Here is an 18,511-nt window from a genome sequence, read left to right on the forward strand (position 1 = left end):
CGTGGGACTCACTGTGTCTGGGGCCTGATTGGGGGTGGAGTCATTTCTTTCAAAGCTTATATATCACTATTTCCCCTTTCAGCCCAGCCCCACCCCTGGCCTAGGAGGAGTCGCTCCGCAGGTACACAAAGACAGCTTGCCCCCCGCCCCCCACCCTCCATGCTGCTCACCTGTGTTGTGTGCACCGCAGATCCTATGGGGCTCTTCTCCCCCACTCTGCGGTGATAACATATATACACACCAACTTACCTCACAGGCAGCCAGCCTCAGGACACACAGGTGCATGCTGTAAGTGGTCCCATGCACGTGCTCACAGCCCCTCACTCACACTCACACTCACACTCTGTCTTCATGCTACTCCCATGCTCAGTGGTGTCCCCAAGCACAGATGAACTTGTAGCCCTCAAGCTCCTCCAGGAACCCACAAAAACATGTGTCTTTCCACTGTTACATGTGCTCTGGAGGATGCACATGCACAAGCCCCAGTATCCAAGGGGCTTACATACAAGAAACAGTCTGCAGGCGCCTACATTCCACTCACACACACATACACACATACACACACACATACACACATACACAAGCACATACACACATACACACACACATACACACATACACACACACATACACACACTCTACTGCATGCACTCGACATGACCACAGACACACTCCAACCACACACCCACACCAGGCACACTCACCAAATCTACACACACCTTCACACACTCAGGCACACGCCACACAAACAAGTGTGACTTTCACGATGTCTGGGGTGACAGTGTGAGCCAGCAGGGAGCTGAAGCCTACACAAAGCCGCAATCCCCAGCCTCACCTCCAGGGGCCGCTGCTCAGCCTGAAGCCCTGGCTCAGCGGTAGGGACAGAAGTGGCCCTAGGCACGGTCCTCCCGTTGTCAGGAGAGGGACTTTCTGGAGGGAAGACTGCCCCGAACTTCTGAACTTCCCAAAGTGTGTGGAGTGACCTCCCACCGAGGTGGGTAAGGATTCCAAGAGGGGAGTCTGAATGGGGACAAGTGAGCGGAAGAGAACCACAGGGAACTGGGAGCAGAGGCAAAAATGAAGACGTGGGGGTCCTGGGGGGAAACAGGAGACAGGGAAGGACTGGGGGAAGAAGAAGAGAGAAACGGAGGGAGATGGAAAGGATGTGCCAGAGATGGGAGGGAAACTAGAGAAGGAAGTAAGGGAGGCGTGTGAGAGATGAGAAGGAAAGAGGATACTTGGAGACAGCGACAGGGCTCAGCACACCTTTTCCAGGACCAGAAAAGGGGTGGCTCTTTCTGTCTCCTAGGCTGGCTGGACCACACTCCATCCTACCCCCACCAGCAGCAATCCCCTAGAGGGCGTACTCCGCTTCGGTGCCTTGGCCAGCCCCAACCTGCCACCCACCAGACACATGAAGACCACTTCCAACAAGACCCAAATGGCAGGTGCCCCAGGAGGGGGCCCTAGGGTGTGAGCATCTCTCACCTCAATTCACACAACTGCTCCCCTGGGGTGTGGAGAAAGCTGGGACCCCTGAGACAGAGCTGGAATTTCTTGTTGCTGGAATCCTTCCTGCCAACTGCAGACCTATTGCCTCCTGCTCAGGGCTCTGTGGAGTAAGAAGTCAAGCTGTAAAAACACCAAGATTTGGAGACTTTCAGAGCTGGGAAAGTTCCAGGTTCTCATCCCTTTATGCCTAAACAGTTACCCCATCTTGCCTGTCCCATCCAACCTAGGTCCTACTCTTGGTCCCACTCTCACAGGATAGCAAGTGAGCCTAGTAAGCTGGAATGTTCTGAGACACCCCCTCAGATTACAGAGGAGCAAAGGAGGCCTTGGACCCACATCTTGTCCACTAGCTCCTCACCCTGGACACACTCCCAGAACCCCTGTCCCTCCAGCCCCTCCCAAAGCACTCCAAGAGCTTCATGTCATGCCCAGAACCCACCAGGCTTCCGCCAGATTCTTTCTCTTTTTTATTTATATGGATAATTCTTTTTAAGTCTTTATTGAATTTGTTGCAATATTGCATCTATTTTTTCATGTTTGAGTTTTTTGGCTCTAGGCATGAGGAGGAATCTTAGCTCCCTGACCAGGACCCAAACCCACATCCCCTGCATTGGAAGGTGAAGTCTTAACCACTGGACCTTCAGGGAAGTTCCTTTGCCACAGATTCTGCCTCTCTGAACTTCCATGCCCCAGAATTCAGGACCAGACAGAGGAGCAGTGACTGTTTATTAGTTGGATACTCCACATGACAAAGAGAAAGGTGTGGTGCTCTCCATTTCTCAGATGAGAATGCTGAGGTTCAGAGAAGCGGCCTGTTTTGTCTGAGGGCCTGTGAAGCCAACCAGCATTTGAGGCCTAAAGGGAGAAGGAGGCTGAGCCAAGGCCATGGTCAGGCCTGCTCTTCCTCCAGCTTCAGCCCTATGCTCAGCCTCCCCCCTCCAGCAGAGCACTGCCTCAACCCCTGCCCATTTCCCACCCTTCCCACATATGCAGGTGCACCTCAACACCCTGCTGCAGACCCACACACCCACTCCACAACCAACCCACCCTATGCCCCCTCCCCAGGAGCACACCATCCCCCATCACTCCCTCCTCCGTGAAACCTGAAGTCAGACTCCCCCATTTCCCTGTTCCCATAGCACTATAGCCCCTGCATCTGACTATGTCTCTCTCCTGCTTAAAAACCTTTCCATGGCTGCCCCTCCCCTTGGGAGAGTATTCACTCCTCAGCATGGCATTCAAGACTCCTGCAGAGGAGGTCTTTCCTGGCCTCATCTCCATCTGTTCCCCACAACACCCCATGCCACAAGCAGCAGTAGACCCATTGCAGTGTCTGGGCCCTGAGGACCATCCCTGGGAGAGTTGGCTCAACATGCCAATGAGGAGGGTGGATGTACATCTTGTTGACATGCAGCTCCCTGCTCACCTTAATCCCCTTAGACTCTACAAGGGCAATGGGTGGCCAGGAGGGTCTGAGACACCAGCACTCCACTCCTCCTACCTGGAGGTCCCTGGGGCCTCTACAGAGCCCCCCAGAGGCCCCCAAGTGCAACCCCTCCTCAGCAGCTTTCCCAGCACCTTCACTTCCTGGAGCAGCTACAGCAGGGAGACCATGCATGCGGGCCCAGCCCTTGGGAAGCTTCCAGGCTGGAAATTGAGGAATGACCCTGTCACCTGGGGGCCAGACAGACCTAGGGACAAAGTTAGGCCAAGATGCAGGTGGACACCAGCTGGTGGATGGTGACAGCCACAACAGTCACGATGGCTACTCCTCATTAAGCACTTACTAAGTGCAAGACTCCAAGCTGAGCAATTTATAGATGTTTTCTCATTTAATCCTCCCCTTTACATCTATGGAGTAGATATCCTTCTTAGTTTACAGACAGAAAGAGGAAGCTCAGAGAGATCTAGCAATCTGTACAGCATCACACAGCTAACCAGTGGAAGGCCTAAAATGTAAATCCAGATCTACCGATTGCTAAGGCCATGCCCTTCCCACCCCATTTTATAGCCACCCCAAACTCCAGGTGGGGACTTGTCACTTTCCTTCCAAAAAGACCTCAAGGGCTCCCCATCGTCAAGAGCATAATCTCTCCCAGCTGAGGGGCCCCACTATCTGGCTGCTGCCTGCCTTTCACCACCCACACCCACTACACGCCAGATTGCAATCTTAGCATTTTCTAAGTCAAGCTCTCTGAGCTTCACTGTTCACTCGGGCTCAAACACCTGTGCCATTTTACAGATGAGAAAACAGAGGATTAAGAATGTTAAGTAACTAGCCCAAGGTTACACAGTTGGGAAGCAATTGAGCCTGATTGGAACCCAGGTCATTAGCGCATCAAGTACTCAAGCATTAATTTGTGTTACAGACAATTAAGGAGTAGGAATTAGCAGGACATGCTGCTGATGGTGCAGAAGAAGGTTGGGGAGAATACTCAGGTCAGTTCCAGAATATAGGAGGGCAGGCTAGGCCTTCAGGAATGGCAGGGTCTGGATGGGTGAATTTGAAAGGGAAGCCTAAGAAAAGTACAGACAAGAGAAAAAGAGAGAGAGAGAGAAAAGGCTGGTGAAAATTAGGGAGGCAGTGTACATGGTGGAAAGGACTGTGCCATGGGGAAGCCCAAACATGCGCTCCAAATTCCTATGTGACCTTGAGCAAAGCCCTTCCCACTCTGGGGGACCCCTTGTCTATAAATGAAGGGTAGATGAGCCCTGATGGTCCCTAGGGTCTAATCTGGCCCTGACATCCTAGGATTCTGACTCTGAATGTTGCCATTGAGCCTTAAACACAGATTCCCCAGACCTATTGAAAAGGGGTACAGACTTGAACTCCAAGAGCAGACAGGGGCTAGCAGCCAACAGTACCCAACAGGGTACACCAAGGGTTGGCCCCAGGGATGGCGCATGCATCCCTCTTCATGCGTGCGTACCGTACATGTGGACTCACTACAGCAGGGTTGATATTGTGGAAGTTGGAATGAGTGAATGCGGGGTGAATTCACTCAGGGGTGAATGAGTCAAAGTGGAACTGAGGGCTTACAGGGAAGGTTCAGGACATGCCCAGCACTAGCTAAAAGCCCTGACTCTAGCTCCTCCTCAGGAAAGGGGAAGGGACTAGGGGTCCCTGGAGAAGGGGCAGAGAAAACATCCTGTGGGTAAGGGTGAGGGTGTCAGGCTCAGAATAAGTGGTCTGTCCAATTGGAGGACACTTAGGGAACAAGGATGGTCCCCAATCAAGACTTGCACCCACATCTAGAGTACATTCCAGACCATCAGCAAAGGGGATGTTCTTCCTTGGGTGCCTGTGGTACAACCACAGAGACGCAGTAGAGGGCTCAGAGTCAGGTGGGGCAGAAAATGCATCACTAGAGGCTGTGTGCACACACATGCCCATGCACATGCTCACACATGCCCATGCAGATGCACGCACACACAAACTCCTGCACAAAGACCCCCAAACCAGGTCATCCATCCCCCCCACCTCCAGACTGAGCCCTTCAAACTGCCCTCCCTACACAGTCAGCACGCCCTTCACGTGCCGATGACACACAGCCCCGGAAGTCAGAAGGTCTCGGTGGCTCACCTTTATCCCTCTTGCTGCAGTTGTGATGCGCCTGCTTCCTTTCTGACTCAAGAGGTGTCAAACAGAAACAGGCCCACCCACCTCTGCGTGCTGACTTCCACCCTCTGGAACATGAGCTCACCTCTTATCTTTCCTGCCTCTTTGACCTCCGTCTCTTGCCCTCAAGAAGGCTGTCTTATTCACCACTGAATACTATATGAGGGAATGAGAGAGCCCTTGGGAGCCCACCTGGTCCTCCAGTGGCCCACCTCACTGGACTCTCAAGATATATCAGAGAGCTTGAGACTAACAGCATGCAGAGTAAGTCCTCAGTGAAGACCGTTTAATGTGTGTCCTTAATTATCCCACCATCCCATCACTTGAGTAGGAAGTCCTTTTGAAAGTCTAGCCTCAAGTCCTCATGCTACAGTTTGAGCCAGCGTTCCACCTTTGTTGGAGTCTGGGGACCAAACTGGATGAGGCTACACAGGTTGGTAAGACGAGCCGCCTTCCTGGAAGGGGATGAGGCCAGGAAGGAGATTACAGAGGCGCCGGGCCCAGGGCTCCACAATTGCACCTGCCGCAGCTCCAACAGGGAGATCAGGGGGCCTGCCAGCTTACCCCACCCCATGATCTCATAGCTGTCTTTGCCAGGCGCTGGCTCGGGGAGCAGGTGCTGACACCATGGATTGGGCACAGAGCCCAAGGACAAGAAGGCGGGAAGGCTGTTGGTGAGGGCCAACAGCAGAGTCGTCCCCATGGGGCTCAGACGTGAGGTCGCTCCAGCCTCTGCTTACTGCCTTTGGCTGCTGACACCCCATCTCGGCTCCTCTTCTCAGGTTCCCCCATTGCCCACCTGTCACCCAGACGACAACGGATTACGGGAGAAGAGACTCCTTCCTTCCCGAGCATCAATCTCTCCATTTGCACCTCTTTTGACTTCTCTCTGTTCCAAATTTTGAATGGCCCTGAATGGCATGCTGTTGTTTGCAAGCAGGCAGAATTTGCTGGGCGGGAGACAGATGTTCAAATTTTGTCATTCCTGAGGCTACTACAGGCATAAATCTAAATGCCAGTTAAAAGTGACTATGAATCCCTCAATAGATGCTTCTGTCCTAGTTTCGGGGCATCCCCAGAGGTGTCAACCCCAGACCCAAGGTTCTCCTGTGTCTTAGCTCCCCTCAATCTACCATGAAATCCACCTCTGGAGTCAAGAGACCCCCTCCACCCAGCCCTGGTCCAGTAGGCTGCAGTTCCTGGACTCAGGACGGGGACACCTGGTGGAAACCCCAGGCCTCAGAGTGAAGAGTCACCTGAGTCCTGGGATGGCAGTCAAAGCTCTGCCGGGCCGTCAGAGGCTCCCTTCGCCTCTTGATCCAAAGGTGAGGCCCCCAGCTTGGGAGACAGCTGTCCCTCAGGGTGCTTTTTCTTCTCCCGCACTCTGCTCTCACCTCAGCCAGCCTCCCTCTGCACATCTCCCTCTCCCCCCAACCAAGGAACCCTAGCCAGGCCTGCCCCTTCTAGCTGCTCAGTCCTGCTCATGGCCCACCCCTCCCACAGGGCACCACCCCAGATCTGCCCCTCTCCCTCAACCACCACCCAGCCCTAGAGCCTGAGGTGTGTCTGCTGTTCCCACTGTGGACGGCAGCCTGGGATGTGCCGGTCACCCTCCAGGGAACGCCTCAAAAACCGTAGCAGCACCTCTTCCTCAGATCCTGGGTCTGTCCCACCTCCTCCCCCACCTCCACAATCTATCCTACCCTCCCAGCTTCTAGCCCTCCAGGTCCTTCTCTGTACGGGAAGCGGGTGGACTAAGGGCCCCTCCCATTCAGCAGCTCTGTGAATCTGAAGTTTCTCTCCAGGGCCTCAAGCCCAGGCCCAAAGCAGTCAAAGATGGAGACAGACTGACCGCAGATCTGCCCTCCTCCATATTGGCGCCCTGGTTTCTGAGAAGGAGATAGGAGGCCTTATTAGTATCCTATCTCCACTTTTCGGAACATTTCTCAGCCTTAGAGGCTCCACACTCTTCCCTCATCTCTTTCCCCAGACATCCCAAGAGAAGACACCTGGACAGCCCACCGGCCAAGACTCAGCTGGACTTCCTGGAGAGGACAACCTGGCTCAAGGGTAGCAGTTTGCTGAGCCAGAGCTCCAGGGCACAGCTCCTGGGGATTGGCTAGTTCCAGAATAATGATGCCTCTGGGATGCTAGGTGCCCACTGTTCTCCCTACCTGCCCCCACCCCAAAGACAACCTTGCCCCTCCTCAATCGGTCCACACCCCACTTCTCCGGGAAGGCTTCCCCAGACAACCCCACCCAGCTCTTACTGCCACTTATTCCGCCACCCCACGCACTTAGATCCAAAGTTTTCCCTGTATTCAGTTGCCCTTGTTCATCTGTTGCTTTGCAAATGTTCTCATAAAGCTATATTTCTTATCGTTGTCACTAGTTGTGAGTTCCCATGCTAATTAAGCCTACTTTGCTAGAAGATTAGTCCCTGACCTTACAGAGTGCCAATAAAGACTCTAAAATCTAATTCATATCTCTTTCCCTGCAATCTTTTCCTCTTGACAATCAAGCAATGTCACAGATGAAACTCCCAACAATGGGCAGCTTCTCCTCATGGCTAAGTTCTTGCCTTGATTGCCAGGGAGGCCCCTGATAAGGTTGTTTCCAAGCAGGACTCTCTAGGCAGTATCTGGAAGAGGTCAGCTCCTCCTCAAGGGAATCTTCTTGCTCTGGAGCACTGCAAACCCTTCCGAGATCATTTCCCTTCTCCCTGGCCTCCAGAACCAGGCTGAGAGCTAATGCCGCGTCCACACTGGGGTCCCTCAGACGCTGCAGTAAAATGTGGCAAGAGAGTGACATGGGATTGAGTCTACACTAATTGTGTGGACTAGTGTCCCTGGACCTTGATTCTTCTGCCTATAAAATGGACAAAATAGTAAGATGGAGTTGATACACGTAAACCAGGCTGAAGCAGGAGTCCCTCTTTTTGCAAAGGAAGACACTGCAAGCCACTTCAAGGTCATACAGCTAGTCCTGGGGGTGCATTCATTAAGCCGGAAACCCTTTGGTGAGTCCCTACTGAAACTGCACAGAGAATTAAGCTTACCTGCTTATCTAGATAAACTTAGGGTAGGAGGAGGCAGACCCGTGAATGGGAAACATTAGTAGGACAGAGCAGGTTCAAAGCTATGAGAGAACATGAGCAAATTTCTGAGAGCTCACAGAAAAAGACCAATAGCCCCTCCTCAGCATCTCCTTCTCAGCCGAGAAAGCTCTTTTTTTTTTTTTTAAGACTTTCTGTGTGTGTGTGGACCATTTAAGCCTTTATCAAATTTGTTACAATACTGCTTCTGTTTTTACCTTTTGGCTTTTTAGCCACAAGGCATGTGGGATCTTTGCTTCCCAACCAGGGATCAAACTCACACCCCCTGCGTTGGAAGGCGAAGTCTTAACTACTGGATGGCCAGGGAAATCCCCATCTTCTAACTTCATTTCAATCATAAAAGACAGTTTGGTAAAGTCAGTGAATGAGGCTTCACTAGTGGGACTCCAGAGGGTAGGTTGCCCTGGGCTGCCCCAGGCCCCTTTGCTGCTCCCCGCAGGGGCACCCCCAGACCAGACACAGACAGGCTTGCTCAGAGAAGCTATCTTCATTTACAGAGGTGAGGAAGGACTGGAAGGCTGACTCGGGCCCATGGAAGCTAAAGTAGGTCTGGCTACCAGAGGTCAAGGGCGACTGGTGGGGAGGGGCAGCAGGGAGCAATGCTGGGCCCAGGTTGCAGCCGCCCACCTTTCCCGCCCAGGAATGCCATCGGCCAGCTGAAATTCCCAGCCCACACCAGGCACCCTTGAGGACTGCGGGGGAGGGTGGGATTTACACTTCTCCCCACCCCCACTGACACCCCAGAGGGAAATGTGTTGAGTTCGTCAACATCTCTCTGGGCCCCGCGGCCCAGTGCTCCTGTGGCTCCTAAATGATGGGGCAGAAGCCAGGTCATTAGGCAAGGGAGACTGTCATTAGTGCAGTGGTGATGCCACCGCCACAGAGACAATGGCAAACAGTCATTAGTGGCTGTGTCACGGGGGTGAGGCAATGCTGGCCAGGCTTGGCAAACCACCCCTCCCCCAGTCCAGCTCCCGCACACTCACCTATACACTCACACCAAGGAGAAAGCAGGCGCCCACTCCCCCAAGCACACATTCACACAGCAGAAGTGTGAGTAGATATTCCCACATACTCACACACTTGCCCACTCACATGTCCACACACACACACAAGGAGCTGGACCCCTGGATCCTTCCACAACCAGGTACCCAGACACACAGGTATCGCCCCTGCTTGAGATGGATACAAAGACCTCCAGGGGACCCAGAGGAGACTTCAGACATCCCTTCCCATCCCACCCACTCTGCTTCAAGGGAGCAGCACCCATGAAAAGGCTTGCCTTACTTGCACCCCAAGAAATCGTTTACTGAACCCCCAAGACATGGTCTACCATAGGCATGTTTCTAAGCATTCCTGACCCCCCAGCAGGAGAGAGACAGGAAAGGGAGGTTGGGATCAGAGGAGAGGAATGCCTGAAATCTAGCCTCCTTCCCAGTTTTGAATCTTTCCTTCCTTCCACCTCACCAACTGGCTTTCATTTGCCAAGCTGTGGGACCCAGTTTTCAGTCTGGAAAATGTGGGTGTGGGTGGGGTGGTGGAAAAAGTGGCAGTTACATCAGTCGTGTAAGGTAGAAGGGAGCAGGGGGGCAGCTGAGTCCTAGGTTCAGATCCTAGCTCTGCTACCAGTTGGACATATTCATTTCCTGCTTCTGCTGTAACCATGAACTTAGTGACTTAAAACAACATAATTTTGTTATCTTAGAGTTTGGAGATCAGAAGTCCAAAATGTGTTTCAATGGTCTAAAACCCAGGTGCCAGCAGGGCTGCCTTCCTTCTGAAGGTCCTAGAGGAAGATCATTTCCCTGCCTTTTCCAGCTGCTGAAGACCACCCACCTTCCTTGGTCCCCTTAGCTCTTCAAAGCACCAGGAGTCTCGCAGTATCACTCTCAGCACCTTCTTCCTCATTAAAAGGACCCTAGTGATGATCCTGGGCCCACCCTGATCATTCAGGATAATCTATCCATCTCCAGAGCCTTCACTTATTTATGTCAGCAAAGTCTATGACCATGCAAGGTAACATATTCTCAGGCTCTGGGGATCCAGATCTACCACACCTGGTGACCATGGGCAAGTCCTTTAGCCTCCCAGAGTCCAGCATCTTCAACCATAATCTAGCAATAACTCCTACCACATGGATGGTCCTGGGGACTTAGAAAGTCACATGAACAGGAAGCACGGTGCCTCACATGGTGAGTGGGAGGGTCCTTGGCCAGCAGCAATGTCATCTCCCTTTTTGACTTCCTGAGGATAAAGGAGGGTAAGAAACCTGGGTGAGGGACCTCAGAGGCTGGCGAGGGGGCTTTGGAGGCCCTAGCAGGTTGGGAAGGAGGTATGGGTGTCTGTGAGGGTCCCCGGATCCGGGCAGTCACCCGGCGTGGCTGTGGGCACACATACCTGCAGTGACTGGGGACCGGGCAGCGGGGCAGGGCTGGGCTGCCACTCCTGCTTACTCCTGCCTTTCTCTCCCGCATCGGTTGCCATCTGTTTGCAGGGCCCTGGAGCCAGCGGGCAGGCAGGAGCCCCAGACCAGGCTGCTATTACCTGCTAAGTGCAGAGTGCAGAACGATGACCCGGGAAGATAAACCCCACATAGAGGAATCGCCCGCTGGAAAACACTCATTAGTCTCCGATCTCACGCAGCACTGTTTGTCCGCTCAGTAGGCAACACGGCACCTCAGAGAGGAGCTGAGGTTGTCAGATTCCCACTGGCCAGTCTGGCTCCATCCAGCAGCCCAGGCCCAGGGCAGGGGGGTCCAGCCTTGCACCCTATTCCTCTGCCCACCTCCCCTTCCCCAACCCTCCCTGGCCCATCCCCACTCCAGCTCCTCCCAGCTTCCCCCAGAACCTCAGAACTTAGAGGAAGCCTGGGCTGGAGGCTGCATTTGGAGGCAGAAGACCAGTTTCAATCCCACACCTCTGCACAACGAGGGCGCAGGGATGCCCAGCTGACAAGAGTGTTGGGGACATGAAACCAGTTGGAGCGCTTTTTGTAAGCCTGGGTACTAATTTGAGTTTGGGGACACACGGAAGGACTTCCTCCTCCCTTTCTCCCTGGGATGCAGCGGGCAGGGCTGACCTCGGATCAGCCTTTCATAGACAGCTGCCTTGGAGACCCCACATCTCACTGCATCCAGAGATCCCCAACAGGTGCTGGGGGGAAGAGATGGAAGGATGGAGAGGGAGGAAGGGCTCTTCTAGTTCCTAGAGGGGATGCTGCCCGATTCATGAATCACCAATAAAGCCAACTGGATCTTCAATTTAGAGGGGGGTAGGGGGGCTTCCTCTGCAGCCCAGTGGTTAAAATGCTATGCTTCCACTACAGAGGGCACAGTTTCAATCCCTTGTTGGGGAACTAAGATCCTGCATGCTGCATGGCATGGTTAAAAATAAAATAAATTTTTTAAAACAAAAAAAGGATGGAGAGGGAGGACACAGCTGCCTACACATGATAGGTTCTGATAAATAGGTGCCAAGTGCACACTATTAAACCATTGAGCTCCTACTGTATGCCAGGCATTATGCTTGGTGCTATGGATACAAAGATAAATGAACCATAAACGACCACCACTCAAGCATCAGTCCTGAAGATTCATCCTGAGTCTCCCTTGTGCCCCATATGGGCTCTGAGGACCACTGGATGAGTGGGATATCCCTGCCTTAGGGAGTGGACTGTGGGTTGCTGGCTACCCACCTGGCCACAGCCTCCCAGTGCCAGCCGGCCTGTTTCAGCTGGCACAGTGCCCCAGCACCACCCGGGGCTGCTGCCATTCTGGCAGGCTCACAGAGGCCGGGCACTGGTCGCTCCACAGGGAGCAGAACATGGTTTCGGTCTATTATCAGGGCAGATAAAGCAGCCGCTGAAGCTCAGGGCACAGTTTGAGCTGACAAATGAGCATCTCAAGATGCCCTACCCCTCCCCATCCTGTCTTTGTCAGCCACCCCGGCCTTCCAGTCCCTCTTTGTTCCTCTCTGAAAGCAGCCCCAGGGAGGTGGACACCTCCTAAATAGCTGTGTGCAGTGCCAGTGATGGAAGGGTGAGGAGGCTGGAACCAACTGGACAGCTGGCCTGGAGGCAGAGGCCAGATGGAAAGAGAGTCCAGAGCTCAGAAAGCCTCACTGATCTTTGGACATATCCCCCTGCTCTGCGCCCAGGAGAAGTAGAGAAAGCCTTTTCTCAATGAAGGCCCAATTGGCCAGGGTAGGTAAGATTAGACCGTTTCCCCAGTGACCAGGAATCCAGACGCAGAGAGACTCGCTGGAGGGGAAACTGGGGTCCCCAGGTCCTGTCTAATGGGGGAGGGTACTGCAAGAAAGAGACCCTTGCCTAAGAGAGTCATAGAAACAAGTACTAAATAATAGAGGACACGCCCTGTATTAACTCAACAACTATTTTGTGCGAACCTAGTATGGGCCAGTGGTGATGGGACAGTGGGTAAAACAAAGTCCTGCCACCACAGAGGCTTCCCTTGAGCGCTCTCCCCACCAAGACAAGTGAGCGGGCTATCTGGGGAGACTTCCTAGAGGAAGGGGGCAGGTGGGCTGGCTGAGTGGTCAGCACGGAGGCTCAGAGGCAGCTGGGGGAGGGAGTGGTGTGGGGAAGGGAAGAAGAAAGATGAGCGTCTGAGGCTTGAGAAGTGCAGGCTGTTGGGAGGAACCATCCCTGTGGGGGTGGTGGTTGGAGCCACAATAGGTGGATGGAGAGTGGGCAGCAGGCCCCTGGGAGTTCCCTGTTGCTGAGACCTGGCATTTCCTCCTGGAGGAGGAAGCAGGTGAGAAGGTGCAGTGTTTTCCAGGGAACAGGACCTGCGCTGCATCTGTACCCTCCCTGAGAGGCCATGAGCGGCCACCGGAAGTGGAGCCCTCCTGCTAGTTTTCCTTTGTGCCATCCTCCTTCCTGCCCCCTCCGCCCAGAAGCAGGCCTGGCAGCCCTGCCGGATGCCATGGGCATGAGCCTAGCACCCACACAGCTGGGCATGGGCTGGGGTTCCTGGGAAAGTTTAGGACCCACCCTCCACCTGACCAGGGGTCCTGGCCCCATGTGTTCCATCCTCGGGTCCTACGTGGAAGGAGAGGGGCCTGGGAGGCTTATGTCTTAGTCCCTGCCCTGCCCGGAATGCATGCTTGACAAGTCTAAGCCTAATGAGGCTTCTACCAGCTTATGGAGACTTCCTCCTGCCTCTTTCTTTCGTGAAGAAGACCATCCATCTTCTCTCCTGTCTGAGGCACCTGGCCATGACAGGAGGGCATCAGAATTCCCACCCTATGCTGAGCAGGAACAAAGGAAAAGGAAGCCAGGCCTCTGGGAGTCCACCTGTGATGGGACCTGTGACACAGCCCAAGCGGAGGACCCGTCCCAGTCAGCCCAGCTCAGCCTGGAGAGGAGGCAGGCAGGTCCTGTGGGGGCAGAGGCCCCGGAGCCAGCCTCAAGATTATGGGGTGTCTCCCCGTCCTCACTTGCTCCATGACCCACCTAGCGTCTGTGGCTCTACACCATCCGAAGCTTTTGACGTTGTATCCTGTGTTGTAACATCGTATAACAAGTGCCCCGTGTGGAAGGGCAGCCTTGCAGTCATTCCAGAAAGAAGTAGTCATCAAGAACCTACTATGTGCCAGGCATTGTGCCAGGCCCTGGGACACCAAGGAATAAAACCATTACATGGTCCCTGGGCTCACTGAGCTTCTCAGGGGAGGCAGGTACAAGTAAACAACCAACAATAAATCATTACAAATTGGGCTAAGTGCTCTGAAGACAAGAAAGTGTAATTAGCCTATGCTTACCTCTCCCTGGCCCCAGAGGCCAGCCCTCATTAGAGAATGCCCACACCTGCCTGACCTCCCCAGCACACTGCTTGGCTAAAGACCTTGGATCATTCTGGAAACCACTGAGTACCTGGCATAACCAGGGGGTTGACCACAGTGTGAGGAATACTTGTTGAATCAAACCAGGGGGAAAAAAAGTTTAATTTAAAAAAAATTTACACCATCCAGCACAACCTAATTTTACAAGCGACTGAGGCCCAGAAAGTCTAAGCATTTGGCCCCAAACCAAACAGCTAGGAAGCAGCAGAGCCCAGATCAGAAACCAGCTCTGCCCCCATCCCCTGCTGCCCTCTGATCTATCCTGACCCAGTTCACAGCCACCAGGGCCCAGCAGCCTGCTGGCCCATCTCAAATGCCTTCTTTGCGTATCAGCCCTGGTGGATAGAGTTGTCCACGGTGATGGAGATGTTCCCTATCTGTGGGGCCCAACACGGACACAGGACATCATTCGGCAGGTTGGAGGAAATGGGGCCTATTTGGTGGGGGTGGGAATGGGCAGGGGCTACAGAGAGCAGGAGGATGTGAGGAGATGACATTCAGAGAAGAGGGGAAGCAGGCGCAAAGGGTCTTATTTGACATTCCAAGGAACCTTCTAGATCCTTATCCACAGAGAGCCACTGAAGGGCTTCCTGCCAAGTGATGAGATGCCTGCACTGTGGCGTTCCTGGGAGAACTGCTGCTCCTCTGAGCTCCTAGCGCCTCTGACACTCCGGTCCCACTGGCTCCCGTCATCATCACTGTCCTACACAGACAGTTTGCCTGAAACAACCTTCCTTCCCCTTCCTGGACAAGTCTTCCACTTCCTTCAAGCCTTTGCTCACTGCCCCAAACACCTTCGCCCAGGTCAGTGCTTCTCCCATGTCTCCACAGCCTGCCTGGCACATGGAAGGAGCTTCATAGACACTGTTTTGGGGTGGTTTTTTTTTTTTTTTTTTTTTTTGGCCGTACTGGGAGCATAGAGTCTTAAGCACTGGACCACCAGACACCATCTTAATGTCTCCATCCTTGCTGTTAGTCCCTCTTTCTTGGCCTCGGTCCTTCCCAGAATGCTCACAACTCCCTAGTCTCCAGTTCTGGGGCCTTCGGAAATTCTTTTCAGCCAGCCATGAGTTGCTCAAACAGAGAGGGCACTGCCCCAGGTGAGGGCATAGGTGTGGGTGTGCATTTTCGAGAGAGGAGGAGGGGGGCAGGAGCCTGTGCAGGTTCCTCTGGGAAGCTTCCTGGAGGACTGTCCCAGCCTTATCGCCATGTGCTGGAGTGAGGCTAAGAGTCCCTTGCCTGGAGTCACCGTCTGTCTCCCCAGGAACCACATCCTGCTCCAGAGCCCCAGCCAGGCTGGGATGTGCTCATTGGAATATTCATCCAGCAACTATGTATTGCTGTCCTGCATTATCCCAGGCGTGCCTGCTCCACAGGCCAGGCCTTGGGCCAAATGGGCAAAGGGCACAGACAAGGCCCTGAAACTATGACATAGTGATGCCATTCCTACAAGACCATCCAGCTGGGTTGTGGGGCCAGGGTGCTTCTCCTCCCCCAGGGCTGAGAGCTGGAGAAACCTGGGTCCAGGACTCTCCCAGAGGACAGGGAGGCAAGAAAGAAGAGGTGGAAGGAAGTGAGCAGTAGATACATCAGCAGTTGGGAGGCACTGACTTGGAGAGAGAAATAGTAGGCAAGAGGAAGCAGAGAAAATAAGAAAGCTCCCCTTTGATTCTTTGAGGACCAATTTTAGGAGATCCAGCCTCCCCCATTCTTACCTCTGGCCAGCTCTTGTCCCTCTTCCTTCTTCTCTCTGCCCCCTAGATGGTCAGAATTGCCTGCTGTTGCCAGTTACAGGGGACCAGAACAAAGGAGGTAGACTTGAGGTGGAAGGTGGAGAATAGAGATTTCTGTTCCTGGACCATGTAAAGATCAACCAGGACAGGGTTCCAGAATCCCAAAGGGGCAAAAGATGCTGTCTCCAGCAGGGTCACCCAAGCTTGGACCTCACCAGAAGCCCCAAGCTGGTTTGTCTATGAGTACATTGAGGAATGGTTGGGAGACTGTCCAGGTACCCAGACATCCCCAGAGAGACTAAAAGTCTCACCCACCCTCCATCTTCCCTCTCCCAACCCCTGCCAGACCTCCTGCTCCCTGGGGGCCTGAACACCTAGAAAGTTTGTGCTTCATATCAAGGCCAGAAGAGGGTCATGTCAGGTCCTCAGTGAGGGTGGAGAGGCAGAGGCCTGTACAGTGGGCCCCAAGGATGCTAACTCAGGAGTGCAGGGAGGCATGGGTGAAGCTAGGGGAGGCAAGGAGAAGGGGAGGAAATGGGGCCGGGAGCTTCCATGGAGTTACATTTGGGGCTCTTTTGCTGCTCTTCCTGTCCAGCAGCCACGGCTGTGACAGCCAAAGACACCTCTGTGGCTGCACCCGAGGGAGGCTGCTGGGTCAGAGAGGCCACGGCAGGTGGGACCACAGCCTGCTTCCTACCCGTAGCATCCCGGGTGAGTGTGCCTTCCATGGCTCCAAGAAGCCAGGCCACCCACCAGGCAGGTGCCCAAGGTTTGGACGCCAGAGACTGTCCTGCAAGGCCAGCCTTAAAGCCACGGACAAGGCAATTAACCGTGACTTGTCAAAACACTTGGAGTAGCAGATTTGAGTTATCCAGAGGTGCTCTGGAGAACTGAGCATCCAGTTTAAAGACAGGAGATGGAATCAAGCCATCGATGGTAAGAAGATATCTTTCTTTTCTGTCCCACTGTCCTTTCTAGGAGCCACCAGGCTTAGAGGCTAAGATAAGAGGAAGGGCCCATAACTCCAATTGTCTGCATTCAAATCTATTACTTATAAATTGCTGTCAACAGACGAGGTTCTTGGGGCTTCCCCGGTGGCTTCAAGCAATCCGCCTGCAGTGCAGGAGACACTGGAGATACAGTTTTGATCCTTCAGTCAGGAAGACTCCCTGGAGAAGGAAATGGCAACCCACTCCAGTATTCTTGCCTGAAAAATTCCATGGACAGAGGAGCCTGGAGAGCTACAGTCCAAAGGTTGCAAAGAGTCAGACACAACTACGCATGCACACAAACAAACAAAAGATCAGGCTGTTAACCTCTCCAAGCCTCAGTTTCCTCCTCTGCAAATCAGGGCTGATGAAAATTAAAGCTTCAACAAAGGATGGGTGTCAAGAGGACATGGGAGCTAATCCATGTACTGGGGGCATACCTGACCTGTCTACTGCTGTTTTGGCACCAGCAGAGCCCATATGCCTTTGTCTGCCTTCCCCACCCCCTGCAGAGAACACAGAGGTGGCCAGGCGGGGGCAGGTAGGGTGCTGAATTCAACCACACACCATTCAGATACCAAGTCAAGGAAGCTGGATAGACCATGCAGGTGGGTGCTGAATGGGGGGAGGGCTAGCATGTCTCAGGGATGGGGGCACCAGACACCCCTGCAGTGACCCCATCACCCAGAAGTGTCTCAGCAGCCCACCCCCAGCATCAGAGCCCGGAACCCAGTCTAGGGATAGACTCGTGGCTTCAGGACAGATTCTTGTGTCTCAGTGAGCCAGAAATGCCCACTGTGCGGGGCAGAGCTCTGGCCTGGGAGACAGGGGGCCTGGACGGGGCAGTGTGACCCAGGCAGGAGCTCCCATCTCCAGCCTGTCTCCCTCAGTCCCACAGGGGACTGAGATCTCTCCACCCCTGAACACCAGAGTCTCTCCCAGACACGCTCCTCTCTCTTCTGTAGCATCACCACCCAAGCTGGTGTGCCAGGTCCAGGGAGGGCACACAGAGCCATCCAGCCAGGCCAAGATCATCCAGGAACATCAGGGCAGGGAGGAAGGAAGAGAGAGGCACCAGAGAAATGGCTACTCCTTGGAAGTGGAAGAGTGGAGCCTCCGGAAATGCAGGAAGGTGGAAAGGAATGCCCTGGCCCCAGCTGACCCCTCTGCCACCCCATCAGAGGCTCTGGGGGAGCAAATCAGAGTCTGTGCTATTTACACTTCACATTTAAGATGAAACCAGGGTGGAGAAAGGAGAAGATGAGCCAGAAGAATGGGAAGGAGGGGGAGGGAGGAGACCGAGGCACCTTCTCACAGCCCTGGGAACACAGCTGCACTTGACCAGGGCCCCCTGCCCTCCAGGCTCAGCTCCCAGAAGGTGGGCTCGGGTCTCAGCCACCATCCACAGAGGGCGGGGTGCCCACCCTCTCCCAGGTTCTCTGCATGTACTATCTCCTGTGGGGTTAGTATATTCACCCCCATTTAACACAGAAGGACAGAAGTCAAGGAGCCTGCTGGAGGCCACGCCAGGGGCAAGAGCTGAGTCTCGAACCAAGTCTCACTCATCCAAAGACAACTGCTCTTGACCGTGTATTTCCTCTCCAGCCCCGGAGACAGGGGGATGCACGTAATAAGTGATGTATAAATAATAGATCAAAGGCAGGAAGAAGGGAGAACTGGG

The sequence above is a fragment of the Cervus elaphus genome, chromosome 3, assembly GCF_910594005.1.
Source record: "Cervus elaphus chromosome 3, mCerEla1.1, whole genome shotgun sequence".
Taxonomy (NCBI): domain Eukaryota; kingdom Metazoa; phylum Chordata; class Mammalia; order Artiodactyla; family Cervidae; genus Cervus; species Cervus elaphus.